Source organism: Lithobates pipiens, unplaced genomic scaffold (assembly GCF_037356315.1).
Source record: "Lithobates pipiens isolate NorthernLeopardFrog02 unplaced genomic scaffold, aLitPip1_a1.2 Scaffold_30, whole genome shotgun sequence".
Classification (NCBI taxonomy): Eukaryota; Metazoa; Chordata; class Amphibia; order Anura; family Ranidae; genus Lithobates; species Lithobates pipiens.
This window is the reverse complement of record NW_027507791.1, coordinates 184,625,699-184,635,755: the sequence shown is the minus strand read 5'-3', so window position 1 is coordinate 184,635,755 and position 10,057 is coordinate 184,625,699. Positions and strand designations below refer to the sequence as shown.

The following is a 10,057-nucleotide window of genomic DNA, read 5'->3' as shown; positions in this document are numbered from 1 at the left end:
ATGTTGTTGGCTTTGGCGACCTGCTGTATTTTTCTTTTCGATTGCCCGAGGTGACCACCTTGGCTTTTGTCAAGAGAGTTGTAAGTAGGGTGCAAGATCGCCTACGGCCACATCACCCTGAATGCGCTCGATTTCATCTGATCTCGGATGCTAAGCAGGGTCGGGCCTGGTTAGTACCTGGATGGGAGACCACCTGGGAATTCCAGGTGCCGTAGGCTTTTTTCCATTATGTTGTTGGCTTTGGCGACCTACTGTATTTTTCCTCTCGATTGCCCGAGGTGACCACCTTGGCTTTTGTCAAGAGAGTTGTAAGTAGGGTGCAAGATCGCCTACCGCCACATCACCCTGAATGCGCTCGATCTCGTCTGATCTCGGATGCTAAGCAGGGTCGGGCCTGGTTAGTACCTGGATGGGAGACCGCCTGGGAATTCCAGGTGCCGTAGGCTTTTTTCCATTATGTTGTTGGCTTTGGCGACCTGCTGTATTTTTCCTCTCGATTGCCCGAGGTGACCACCTTGGCTTTTGTCAAGAGAGTTGTAAGTAGGGTGTAAGATCGCCTACGGCAACATCACCCTGAATGCGCTCGATCTCGTCTGATCTCGGCTGCTAAGCAGGGTCGGGCCTGGTTAGTACCTGGATGGGAGACCGCCTGGGAATACCAGGTGCCGTAGGCTTTTTTCCATTATGTTGTTGGCTTTGGCGACCTGCTGTATTTTTCTTTTCGATTGCCCGAGGTGACCACCTTGGCTTTTGTCAAGAGAGTTGTAAGTAGGGTGCAAGATCGCCTACAGCCACATCACCCTGAATGCGCTCGATCTCGTCTGATCTCGGATGCTAAGCAGGGTCGGGCCTGGTTAGTACCTGGATGGGAGACCGCCTGGGAATACCAGGTGCCGTAGGCTTTTTTCCATTATGTTGTTGGCTTTGGCAAACTACTGTATTTTTCCTCTCGATTGCCCGAGGTGACCACCTTGGCTTTTGTCAAGAGAGTTGTAAGTAGGGTGCAAGATCGCATACGGCCACATCACCCTGAATACGCTCGATCGCGTCTGATCTCGGAAGCTAAACAGGGTCGGGCCTGGTTAGTTCCTGGATGGGAGACCGCCTGGGAATACCAGGTGCCGTAGGCTTTTTTCCATTATGTTGTTGGCTTTGGCGACCTGCTGTATTTTTCCTCTCGATTGCCCGAGGTGACCACCTTGGCTTTTGTAAAGAGAGTTGTAAGTAGGGTGCACGATCGCCTACAGCCACATCACCCTGAATGCGCTCAATCTCATCTGATCTCGGATGCTAAGCAGGGTCGGGCCTGGTTAGTACCTGGATGGGAGACCGCCTGGGAATACCAGGTGCCGTAGGCTTTTTTCCATTATGTTGTTGGCTTTGGCGACCTGCTGTATTTTTCCTCTCGATTGCCCAAGGTGACCACCTTGGCTTTTGTCAAGAGAGTTGTAAGTAGGGTGCCAGATTGCTTACGGCTACATCACCCTGAATGCGCTCGATCCCGTCTGATCTCGGATGCTAAGCAGGGTCGGGCCTGGTTAGTACCTGGATGGGAGACCGCCTGGGAATACCAGGTGCCGTAGGCTTTTTTCCATTATGTTGTTGGCTTTGGCGACCTGCTGTATTTTTCCTCTCGATTGCCCGAGGTGACCACCTTGGCTTTTTTCAAGAGAGTTGTAAGTAGGGTGCAAGATCACCTATGGCCACATCACCCTGAATGCGCTCAATCTCGTCTGATCTTGGATGCTAAGCAGGGTCGGGCCTTGTTAGTACCTGGATGGGAGACCGCCTGGGAATACCAGGTGCCGTAGGCTTTTTTCCATTATGTTGTTGGCTTTGGCGACCTGCTGTATTTTTCCTCTTGGTTGCCCGAGGTGACCACCTTGGCTTTTGTCAAGAGAGTTGTACGTAGGGTGCAAGATCGCATACGGCCACATCACCCTGAATGCGCTCGATCTTTTCTGATCTCGGATGCTAAGCAGGGTCGCGCCTGGTTAGTACCTGGATGGGAGACCGCCTGGGAATACCAGGTGCCGTAGGCTTTTTTCCATTATGTTGTTGGCTTTGGCGACTTGCTGTATTTTTCCTCTCGATTGCCCGAGGTGACCACCTTGGCTTTTGTCAAGAGAGTTGTAAGTAGGGTGCCAGATCGCCTACGGCCACATCACCCTGAATGCGCTCGATCTCGTCTGATCTCGGATGCTAAGCAGGGTCGGGCCTGGTTAGTACCTGGATGGGAGACCGCCTGGGAATACCAGGTGCCGTAGGCTTTTTTCCATTATGTTGTTGGCTTTGGCGACCTGCTGTATTTTTCCTCTCGATTGCCCGAGGTGACCACCTGGGCTTTTGTCAAGAGAGTTGTAAGTAAGATGCAAGATCGCCTACAGCCACATCACCCAGAATGCGCTCAATCTCGTCTGATCTCGGATGCTAAGCAGGGTCGGGCCTGGTTAGTACCTGGATGGGAGACCGCCTGGGAATACCAGGTGCCGTAGGCTTTTTTCCATTATGTTGTTGGCTTTGGCGACCTGCTGTATTTTTCCTCTCGATTGCCCGAGGTGACCACCTTGGCTTTTGTCAAGAGAGTTGTAAGTAGGGTGCAAGATCGCCTACGGCCACATCACCCTGAATGCGCTCAATCTCGTCTGATCTCGGATGCTAAGCAGGGTCGGGCTTGGTTAGTACCTGGATGGGAGACCGCCTGGGAATACCAGGTGCCGTAGGCTTTTTTCCATTATGTTGTTGGCTTTGGCGACCTGCTGTATTTTTCCTCTTGATTGCCCGAGGTGACCAACTTGGCTTTTGTCAAGAGAGTTGTAAGTAGGGTGCAAGATTGCCTACGGCCACATCACCCTGAATGCGCTCGATCTCTTCTGATCTCGGATGCTAAGCAGGGTCGGGCCTGGTTAGTACCTGGATGGGACACCGCCTGGGAATACCAGGTGCCGTAGGCTTTTTTCCATTATGTTGTTGGCTTTGGCGACCTGCTGTATTTTTCCTCTCGATTGCCCGAGGTGACCACCTTGGCTTTTTTCAAGAGAGTTGTAAGTAGGGTGCAAGATCACCTATGGCCACATCACCCTGAATGCGCTCAATCTCGTCTGATCTTGGATGCTAAGCAGGGTCGGGCCTTGTTAGTACCTGGATGGGAGACCGCCTGGGAATACCAGGTGCCGTAGGCTTTTTTCCATTATGTTGTTGGCTTTGGCGACCTGCTGTATTTTTCCTCTTGGTTGCCCGAGGTGACCACCTTGGCTTTTGTCAAGAGAGTTGTACGTAGGGTGCAAGATCGCATACGGCCACATCACCCTGAATGCGCTCGATCTTTTCTGATCTCGGATGCTAAGCAGGGTCGCGCCTGGTTAGTACCTGGATGGGAGACCGCCTGGGAATACCAGGTGCCGTAGGCTTTTTTCCATTATGTTGTTGGCTTTGGCGACTTGCTGTATTTTTCCTCTCGATTGCCCGAGGTGACCACCTTGGCTTTTGTCAAGAGAGTTGTAAGTAGGGTGCCAGATCGCCTACGGCCACATCACCCTGAATGCGCTCGATCTCGTCTGATCTCGGATGCTAAGCAGGGTCGGGCCTGGTTAGTACCTGGATGGGAGACCGCCTGGGAATACCAGGTGCCGTAGGCTTTTTTCCATTATGTTGTTGGCTTTGGCGACCTGCTGTATTTTTCCTCTCGATTGCCCGAGGTGACCACCTGGGCTTTTGTCAAGAGAGTTGTAAGTAAGATGCAAGATCGCCTACAGCCACATCACCCAGAATGCGCTCAATCTCGTCTGATCTCGGATGCTAAGCAGGGTCGGGCCTGGTTAGTACCTGGATGGGAGACCGCCTGGGAATACCAGGTGCCGTAGGCTTTTTTCCATTATGTTGTTGGCTTTGGCGACCTGCTGTATTTTTCCTCTCGATTGCCCGAGGTGACCACCTTGGCTTTTGTCAAGAGAGTTGTAAGTAGGGTGCAAGATCGCCTACGGCCACATCACCCTGAATGCGCTCAATCTCGTCTGATCTCGGATGCTAAGCAGGGTCGGGCTTGGTTAGTACCTGGATGGGAGACCGCCTGGGAATACCAGGTGCCGTAGGCTTTTTTCCATTATGTTGTTGGCTTTGGCGACCTGCTGTATTTTTCCTCTTGATTGCCCGAGGTGACCAACTTGGCTTTTGTCAAGAGAGTTGTAAGTAGGGTGCAAGATTGCCTACGGCCACATCACCCTGAATGCGCTCGATCTCTTCTGATCTCGGATGCTAAGCAGGGTCGGGCCTGGTTAGTACCTGGATGGGACACCGCCTGGGGATACCAGGTGCCGTAGGCTTTTTTCCATTATGTTGTTGGCTTTGGCGACCTGCTGTATTTATCCTCTCTATTACCCGAGGTGACCACCTTGGCTTTTGTCAAGAGAGTTGTAAGTAGGGTGCAAAGATTGCCTACGGCCACATCACCCTGAATGCGCTCGATCTCGTTTGAGCTCGGATGCTAAGCAGGGTCGGGCCTGGTTAGTACCTGGATGGGAGACCGCCTGGGAATACCAGGTGCCGTAGGCTTTTTTCCATTATGTTGTTGGCTTTGGCGACCTGCTGTATTTTTCCTCTCGATTGCCCGAGGTGACCACCTGGGCTTTTGTCAAGAGAGTTGTAAGTAAGGTGCAAGATTGCCTACAGCCACATCACCCTGAATGCGCTCAATCTCGTCTGATCTCGGATGCTAAGCAGGGTCGTACCTGGAAGGGAGACCGCCTGGGAATACCAGGTGCCGTAGGCTTTTTTCCATTATGTTGTTGGCTTTGGCGACCTGCTGTATTTTTCCTCTCGATTGCCCGAGGTGACCACCTGGGCTTTTGTCAAGAGAGTTGTAAGTAGGGTGCAAGATCACCTACGGCGACATCACCCTGAATACGCTCGATCGCGTCTGATCTCGGAAGCTAAACAGGGTCGGGCCTGGTTAGTTCCTGGATGGGAGACCGCCTGGGAATACCAGGTGCCGTAGGCTTTTTTCCATTATGTTGTTGGCTTTGGTGACCTGCTGTATTTTTCCTCTCGATTGCCCGAGGTGACCACCTTGGCTTTTGTCAAGAGAGTTGTAAGTAGGGTGCAAGATCACCTACGGCCACATCACCTTGATTGCGCTCGATCTCGGAAGCTAAGCAGGGTCGCGCCTGGTTAGTACCTGGATGGGAGACCGCCTGGGAATACCAGGTGCCGTAGGCTTTTTTCCATCATGTTGTTGGCTTTGGCGACCTGCTGTATTTTTCCTCTCGATTGCTCGAGGTGACCACCTTGGCTTTTGTCAAGAGAGTTGTAAGTAGGGTGCAAGATCGCCTACGGCCACATCACCCTGAATGTGCTCGATCTCGTCTGATCTCGGATGCTAAGCAGGGTCGGGCCTGGTTAGTACCTGGATGGGAGACCGCCTGCGAATACCAGGTGCCGTAGGCTTTTTTCCATTATGTTGTTGGTTTTGGCGACCTGCTGTATTTTTCCTCTCGATTGCCCGAGGTGACCACCTTGGCTTTTGTCAAGACAGTTGTAAGTAGGGTGCAAGATCGCCTACGGCAACATCACCCCGAATGCGCTCGATCTCGTCTGATCTCAGATGCTAAGTAGGGTCGGGCCTGGTTAGTACCTGGATGGGAGACCGCCTGGGAATACCAGGTGCCGTAGGCTTTTTTCCATTATGTTGTTGGCTTTGGCGACCTGCTGTATTTTTCCTCTTGATTGCCCGAGGTGACCACCTTGGCTTTTGTCAAGAGAGTTGTAAGTAGGGTGCAAGGTCACCTACGGCCACGTCACCCTGAATGCGCTCGATCTCGTCTGATCTCTGATGCTAAGCAGGGTCGGGCCTGGTTAGTACCTGGATGGGAGAACGCCTGGGAATACCAGGTGTCGTAGGCTTTTTTCCATTATGTTGTTGGCTTTGGCGACCTGCTGTATTTTTCCTCTCGATTGCCCGAGGTGACCACCTTGGCTTTTGTCAAGAGAGTTGTAAGTAGGGTGCAAGATCGCCTACGGCCACATCACCCTGAATGCGCTCGATCTCATCTGATCCCGCATGCTAAGCAGGGTCGGGCCTGGTTAGTACCTGGATATGGAGACCGCCTGGGAATACGAGGTGCCGTAGGCTTTTTTCCATTATGTTGTTGCCTTTGGCGACCTGCTGTATTTTTCCTCTCGATTGCCCGAGGTGACCACCTTGGCTTTTGTCAAGAGAGTTGTAAGTAGGGTGCAAGATCGCCTACGGCAACATCACCCTGAATGCGCTCGATTTCGTCTGATCTCGGCTGCTAAGCAGGGTCGGGCCTGGTTAGTACCTGGATGGGAGACCGCCTGGGAATACCAGGTGCCGTAGGCTTTTTTCCATTATGTTGTTGGCTTTGGCGACCTGCTGTATATTTCTTTTCGATTGCCGAGGTGACCACCTTGGCTTTTGTCAAGAGAGTTGTAAGTAGGGTGCAAGATCGCCTACGGCCACATCACCCTGAATGCGCTCAATTTCATCTGATCTCGGATGCTAAGCAGGGTCGGGCCTGGTTAGTACCTGGATGGGAGACCGCCTGGGAATTCCTGGTGCCGTAGGCTTTTTTCCATTATGTTGTTGGCTTTGGCGACCTACTGTATTTTTCCTCTTGATTGCCCGAGGTGACCACCTTGGCTTTTGTCAAGAGAGTTGTAAGTAGGGTGCAAGATTGCCTACCGCCACATCACCCTGAATGCACTCGATCTCGTCTGATCTCGGATGCTAAGCAGGGTCGGGCCTGGTTAGTACCTGGATGGGAGACCGCCTGGGAATGCCAGGTGCCGTAGGCTTTTTTCCATTATGTTGTTGGCTTTGGCAACCTGCTGTATTTTTCCTCTCGATTGCCCGAGGTGACCACCTTGGCTTTTGTCAAGAGAGTTGTAAGTAGGGTGCACGATCGCCTACGGCCACATCACCCTGAATGCGCTCGATCTCGTCTGATCTCGGATGCTAAGCAGGGTCGTGTCTGGTTAGTACCTGGATGGGAGACCGCCTGGGAATACCAGGTGCCGTAGGCTTTTTTCCATTATGTTGTTGGCTTTGGCGACCTGCTGTATTTTTCCTCTCGATTGCCCGAGGTGACCACCTTGGCTTTTGTCAAGAGAGTTGTAAGTAGGGTGCAAGATCGCCTATGGCCACATCACCCTGAATGTGCTCAATCTCGTCTGATCTCGGATGCTAAGCAGGGTCGGGCCTGGTTAGTACCTGGATGGGAGACCGCCTGGGAATACCTGGTGCCGTAGGCTTTTTTCCATTATGTTGTTGGCTTTGGCGACCTGCTGTATTTTTCCTCTTGGTTGCCCGAGGTGACCACCTTGGCTTTTGTCAAGAGAGTTGTACGTAGGGTGCAAGATCGCATACGGCCACATCACCCTGAATGCGCTCGATCTCGTCTGATCTCAGATGCTAACCAGGGTCGGGCCAGGTTAGTACCTGGATGGGAGACCGCCTGGGAATACCAGGTGCCGTAGGCTTTTTTCCATTATGTTGTTGGCTTTGGCGACCCGCTGTATTTTTTCCTTTCGATTGCCCGAGGTGACCACCACGGCTTTTGTCAAGAGAGTTGTAAGTAAGGTGCGAGATCGCCTACTGCCACATCACCCTGAATGCGCTCAATCTCGTCTGATCTCGGATGCTAAGCAGGGTCAGGGCTGGTTAGTACCTGGATGGGAGACCGCCTGGGAATACCAGGTGCCGTAGGCTTTTTTCCATTATGTTGTTGGCTTTGGCGACCTGCTGTATTTTTCCTCTCGATTGCCCGAGGTGACCACCTTGGCTTTTGTCAAGAGAGTTGTAAGTAGGGGGCAAGATCACCTATGGCCACATCACCCTGAATGGGCTTGATCTCGTCTGATCTCGGAAGCTAAGCAGCGTCGGGCCTGGTTAGTACCTGGATGGGAGACCGCCTGGGAATACCAGGTGCCGTAGGCTTTTGTCCATTATGTTGTTGGCTTTGGCGACCTGCTGTATTTTGCCTCTCGATTGCCCAAGGTGACCACCTTGGCTTTTGTCAAGAGAGTTGTAAGTAGGGTGCCAGATCGCCTACGGCTACATCGCCCTGAATGCGCTCGATCTCGTCTGATCTCGGATGCTAAGCAGGGTCGGGCCTGGTTAGTACCTGGATGGGAGACCGCCTGGGAATACCATGTGCTGTAGGCTTTTTTCCATTATGTTGTTGGCTTTGGCGACCTGCTGTATTTTTCTTCTCGATTGCCCGAGGTGACCACCTTGGCTTTTGTCAAGAGAGTTGTAAGTAGGGTGCAAGATCGCCTACGGCCACATCACCCTGAATGCGCTCGATCTCCTCTGATCTTGGATGCTAAGCAGGGTCGGGCCTGGTTAGTACCTGGATGGGAGGCCGCCTGGGAATACCAGGTGCCGTAGCCTTTTTTCCATTATGATGTTGGCTTTGGCGACCTGCTGTATTTTTCCTCTCTATTGCCCGAGGTGACCACCTTGGCTTTTGTCAAGAGAGTTGTAAGTAGGGTCCAAAGATCGCCTACGGCCACATCACCCTGAATGCGCTCGATCTCGTCTGATCTCGGATGCTAAGCAGGGTTGGGCCTGGTTAGTATCTGGATGGGAGACCGCCTGGGAATACCAGGTGCAGTTGGCTTTTTTCCATTATGTTGTTGGCTTTGGCGACCTGCTGTATTTTTCCTCTCGATTGCCCGAGGTGACCACCTTGGCTTTTGTCAAGAGAGTTGTAAGTAGGGTGCACGATCGCCTACGGCCACATCACGCTGAATGCGCTCGATCTCGTCTGATCTCGGATGCTAAGCAGGGTCGTGTCTGGTTAGTACCTGGATGGGAGACCGCCTGGGAATACCAGGTGCCGTAGGCTTTTTTCCATTATGTTGTTGGCTTTGGCGACCTGCTGTATTTTTCCTCTCGATTGCCCGAGGTGACCACCTTGGCTTTTGTCAAGAGAGTTGTAAGTAGGGAGCAAGATCGCCTATGGCCACATCACCCTGAATGTGCTCAATCTCGTCTGATCTCGGATGCTAAGCAGGGTCGGGCCTGGTTAGTACCTGGATGGGAGACCGCCTGGGAATACCTTGTGCCGTAGGCTTTTTTCCATTATGTTGTTGGCTTTGGCGACCTGCTGTATTTTTCCTCTCGATTGCCCGAGGTGACCACCTTGGCTTTTGTCAAGAGACTTGTAAGTAGGGGGCAAGATCACCTACGGCCACATCACCCTGAATGCGCTTGATCTCGTCTGATCTCGGATGCTAAGCAGGGTTGGGCCTGGTTAGTATCTGGATGGGAGACCGCCTGGGAATACCAGGTGCAGTTGGCTTTTTTCCATTATGTTGTTGGCTTTGGCGACCTGCTGTATTTTTCCTCTCGATTGCCCGAGGTGACCACCTTGGCTTTTGTCAAGAGAGTTGTAAGTAGGGTGCACGATCGCCTACGGCCACATCACCCTGAATGCGCTCGATCTCGTCTGATCTCGGATGCTAAGCAGGGTCGTGTCTGGTTAGTACCTGGATGGGAGACCGCCTGGGAATACCAGGTGCCGTAGGCTTTTTTCCATTATGTTGTTGGCTTTGGCGACCTGCTGTATTTTTCCTCTCGATTGCCCGAGGTGACCACCTTGGCTTTTGTCAAGAGAGTTGTAAGTAGGGTGCAAGATCGCCTATGGCCACATCACCCTGAATGTGCTCAATCTCGTCTGATCTCGGATGCTAAGCAGGGTCGGGCCTGGTTAGTACCTGGATGGGAGACCGCCTGGGAATACCTGGTGCCGTAGGCTTTTTTCCATTATGTTGTTGGCTTTGGCGACCTGCTGTATTTTTCCTCTCGATTGCCCGAGGTGACCACCTTGGCTTTTGTCAAGAGACTTGTAAGTAGGGGGCAAGATCACCTACGGCCACATCACCCTGAATGCGCTTGATCTCGTCTGATCTCGGAAGCTAAGCAGCGTCGTGCCTGGTTAGTACCTGGATGGGAGACCGCCTGGGAATACCAGGTGCCGTAGGCTTTTTTCCATTATGTTGTTGGCTTTGGCGACCTGCTGTATTTTTCTTCTCGATT

The 10,057-nt window shown here is 52.3% G+C and overlaps 25 non-coding genes and 18 pseudogenes across 25 annotated transcripts; all 43 read left to right on the top strand.

The window, feature by feature from the left end:
• Positions 1-99: 99 nt before the first annotated feature.
• On the top strand, positions 100-218 carry LOC143946654 (5S ribosomal RNA). Its single transcript, XR_013265230.1, has one exon. It is a non-coding gene; the product is annotated as a 5S ribosomal RNA (ribosomal RNA).
• A 109-nt stretch (positions 219-327) lies between these two features.
• LOC143952037 (5S ribosomal RNA) lies at positions 328-446 on the top strand. Its single transcript, XR_013267252.1, has one exon. It is a non-coding gene; the product is annotated as a 5S ribosomal RNA (ribosomal RNA).
• A 109-nt stretch (positions 447-555) lies between these two features.
• LOC143951095 (5S ribosomal RNA) lies at positions 556-674 on the top strand. Its single transcript, XR_013266399.1, has one exon. It is a non-coding gene; the product is annotated as a 5S ribosomal RNA (ribosomal RNA).
• A 109-nt stretch (positions 675-783) lies between these two features.
• On the top strand, positions 784-902 carry LOC143951516 (5S ribosomal RNA). Its single transcript, XR_013266781.1, has one exon. It is a non-coding gene; the product is annotated as a 5S ribosomal RNA (ribosomal RNA).
• A 109-nt stretch (positions 903-1,011) lies between these two features.
• LOC143954295 (5S ribosomal RNA) lies at positions 1,012-1,130 on the top strand. The gene has a single exon (XR_013269300.1). It is a non-coding gene; the product is annotated as a 5S ribosomal RNA (ribosomal RNA).
• Positions 1,131-1,239: 109 nt separating this feature from the next.
• On the top strand, positions 1,240-1,358 carry LOC143954108 (5S ribosomal RNA). Its single transcript, XR_013269129.1, has one exon. It is a non-coding gene; the product is annotated as a 5S ribosomal RNA (ribosomal RNA).
• A 109-nt stretch (positions 1,359-1,467) lies between these two features.
• On the top strand, positions 1,468-1,586 carry LOC143946569 (5S ribosomal RNA). Its single transcript, XR_013265223.1, has one exon. It is a non-coding gene; the product is annotated as a 5S ribosomal RNA (ribosomal RNA).
• Positions 1,587-1,695: 109 nt separating this feature from the next.
• Positions 1,696-1,814, top strand: LOC143944624 (5S ribosomal RNA; annotated as a pseudogene).
• A 109-nt stretch (positions 1,815-1,923) lies between these two features.
• LOC143944326 (5S ribosomal RNA) lies at positions 1,924-2,042 on the top strand (annotated as a pseudogene).
• Positions 2,043-2,151: 109 nt separating this feature from the next.
• Positions 2,152-2,270, top strand: LOC143953269 (5S ribosomal RNA). The gene has a single exon (XR_013268367.1). It is a non-coding gene; the product is annotated as a 5S ribosomal RNA (ribosomal RNA).
• Positions 2,271-2,379: 109 nt separating this feature from the next.
• LOC143945254 (5S ribosomal RNA) lies at positions 2,380-2,498 on the top strand (annotated as a pseudogene).
• A 109-nt stretch (positions 2,499-2,607) lies between these two features.
• Positions 2,608-2,726, top strand: LOC143953499 (5S ribosomal RNA). Its single transcript, XR_013268575.1, has one exon. It is a non-coding gene; the product is annotated as a 5S ribosomal RNA (ribosomal RNA).
• Positions 2,727-2,835: 109 nt separating this feature from the next.
• Positions 2,836-2,954, top strand: LOC143951322 (5S ribosomal RNA). The gene has a single exon (XR_013266605.1). It is a non-coding gene; the product is annotated as a 5S ribosomal RNA (ribosomal RNA).
• A 109-nt stretch (positions 2,955-3,063) lies between these two features.
• LOC143944623 (5S ribosomal RNA) lies at positions 3,064-3,182 on the top strand (annotated as a pseudogene).
• A 109-nt stretch (positions 3,183-3,291) lies between these two features.
• LOC143944324 (5S ribosomal RNA) lies at positions 3,292-3,410 on the top strand (annotated as a pseudogene).
• Positions 3,411-3,519: 109 nt separating this feature from the next.
• LOC143953256 (5S ribosomal RNA) lies at positions 3,520-3,638 on the top strand. Its single transcript, XR_013268355.1, has one exon. It is a non-coding gene; the product is annotated as a 5S ribosomal RNA (ribosomal RNA).
• Positions 3,639-3,747: 109 nt separating this feature from the next.
• On the top strand, positions 3,748-3,866 carry LOC143945253 (5S ribosomal RNA; annotated as a pseudogene).
• A 109-nt stretch (positions 3,867-3,975) lies between these two features.
• On the top strand, positions 3,976-4,094 carry LOC143953498 (5S ribosomal RNA). The gene has a single exon (XR_013268574.1). It is a non-coding gene; the product is annotated as a 5S ribosomal RNA (ribosomal RNA).
• Positions 4,095-4,203: 109 nt separating this feature from the next.
• On the top strand, positions 4,204-4,322 carry LOC143954405 (5S ribosomal RNA). The gene has a single exon (XR_013269400.1). It is a non-coding gene; the product is annotated as a 5S ribosomal RNA (ribosomal RNA).
• A 110-nt stretch (positions 4,323-4,432) lies between these two features.
• On the top strand, positions 4,433-4,551 carry LOC143950365 (5S ribosomal RNA). The gene has a single exon (XR_013265774.1). It is a non-coding gene; the product is annotated as a 5S ribosomal RNA (ribosomal RNA).
• Positions 4,552-4,877: 326 nt separating this feature from the next.
• On the top strand, positions 4,878-4,996 carry LOC143943715 (5S ribosomal RNA; annotated as a pseudogene).
• A 109-nt stretch (positions 4,997-5,105) lies between these two features.
• On the top strand, positions 5,106-5,214 carry LOC143947962 (5S ribosomal RNA; annotated as a pseudogene).
• Positions 5,215-5,323: 109 nt separating this feature from the next.
• On the top strand, positions 5,324-5,442 carry LOC143952497 (5S ribosomal RNA). Its single transcript, XR_013267668.1, has one exon. It is a non-coding gene; the product is annotated as a 5S ribosomal RNA (ribosomal RNA).
• A 109-nt stretch (positions 5,443-5,551) lies between these two features.
• Positions 5,552-5,670, top strand: LOC143944874 (5S ribosomal RNA; annotated as a pseudogene).
• A 109-nt stretch (positions 5,671-5,779) lies between these two features.
• On the top strand, positions 5,780-5,898 carry LOC143947142 (5S ribosomal RNA; annotated as a pseudogene).
• A 109-nt stretch (positions 5,899-6,007) lies between these two features.
• LOC143948614 (5S ribosomal RNA) lies at positions 6,008-6,127 on the top strand (annotated as a pseudogene).
• Positions 6,128-6,236: 109 nt separating this feature from the next.
• LOC143953003 (5S ribosomal RNA) lies at positions 6,237-6,355 on the top strand. Its single transcript, XR_013268125.1, has one exon. It is a non-coding gene; the product is annotated as a 5S ribosomal RNA (ribosomal RNA).
• A 108-nt stretch (positions 6,356-6,463) lies between these two features.
• On the top strand, positions 6,464-6,582 carry LOC143953323 (5S ribosomal RNA). The gene has a single exon (XR_013268416.1). It is a non-coding gene; the product is annotated as a 5S ribosomal RNA (ribosomal RNA).
• A 109-nt stretch (positions 6,583-6,691) lies between these two features.
• On the top strand, positions 6,692-6,810 carry LOC143951798 (5S ribosomal RNA). The gene has a single exon (XR_013267036.1). It is a non-coding gene; the product is annotated as a 5S ribosomal RNA (ribosomal RNA).
• A 109-nt stretch (positions 6,811-6,919) lies between these two features.
• On the top strand, positions 6,920-7,038 carry LOC143951813 (5S ribosomal RNA). Its single transcript, XR_013267050.1, has one exon. It is a non-coding gene; the product is annotated as a 5S ribosomal RNA (ribosomal RNA).
• Positions 7,039-7,147: 109 nt separating this feature from the next.
• On the top strand, positions 7,148-7,266 carry LOC143954464 (5S ribosomal RNA). Its single transcript, XR_013269453.1, has one exon. It is a non-coding gene; the product is annotated as a 5S ribosomal RNA (ribosomal RNA).
• Positions 7,267-7,375: 109 nt separating this feature from the next.
• LOC143943840 (5S ribosomal RNA) lies at positions 7,376-7,494 on the top strand (annotated as a pseudogene).
• Positions 7,495-7,604: 110 nt separating this feature from the next.
• Positions 7,605-7,723, top strand: LOC143948119 (5S ribosomal RNA; annotated as a pseudogene).
• Positions 7,724-7,832: 109 nt separating this feature from the next.
• Positions 7,833-7,951, top strand: LOC143945265 (5S ribosomal RNA; annotated as a pseudogene).
• Positions 7,952-8,060: 109 nt separating this feature from the next.
• Positions 8,061-8,179, top strand: LOC143953581 (5S ribosomal RNA). Its single transcript, XR_013268650.1, has one exon. It is a non-coding gene; the product is annotated as a 5S ribosomal RNA (ribosomal RNA).
• A 109-nt stretch (positions 8,180-8,288) lies between these two features.
• On the top strand, positions 8,289-8,407 carry LOC143944861 (5S ribosomal RNA; annotated as a pseudogene).
• A 110-nt stretch (positions 8,408-8,517) lies between these two features.
• LOC143943490 (5S ribosomal RNA) lies at positions 8,518-8,636 on the top strand (annotated as a pseudogene).
• A 109-nt stretch (positions 8,637-8,745) lies between these two features.
• On the top strand, positions 8,746-8,864 carry LOC143954157 (5S ribosomal RNA). Its single transcript, XR_013269173.1, has one exon. It is a non-coding gene; the product is annotated as a 5S ribosomal RNA (ribosomal RNA).
• Positions 8,865-8,973: 109 nt separating this feature from the next.
• On the top strand, positions 8,974-9,092 carry LOC143945459 (5S ribosomal RNA; annotated as a pseudogene).
• Positions 9,093-9,201: 109 nt separating this feature from the next.
• On the top strand, positions 9,202-9,320 carry LOC143946113 (5S ribosomal RNA; annotated as a pseudogene).
• Positions 9,321-9,429: 109 nt separating this feature from the next.
• LOC143951812 (5S ribosomal RNA) lies at positions 9,430-9,548 on the top strand. The gene has a single exon (XR_013267049.1). It is a non-coding gene; the product is annotated as a 5S ribosomal RNA (ribosomal RNA).
• Positions 9,549-9,657: 109 nt separating this feature from the next.
• On the top strand, positions 9,658-9,776 carry LOC143954462 (5S ribosomal RNA). The gene has a single exon (XR_013269452.1). It is a non-coding gene; the product is annotated as a 5S ribosomal RNA (ribosomal RNA).
• Positions 9,777-9,885: 109 nt separating this feature from the next.
• On the top strand, positions 9,886-10,004 carry LOC143953951 (5S ribosomal RNA). Its single transcript, XR_013268986.1, has one exon. It is a non-coding gene; the product is annotated as a 5S ribosomal RNA (ribosomal RNA).
• The last annotated feature ends 53 nt before the right edge of the window (positions 10,005-10,057 follow it).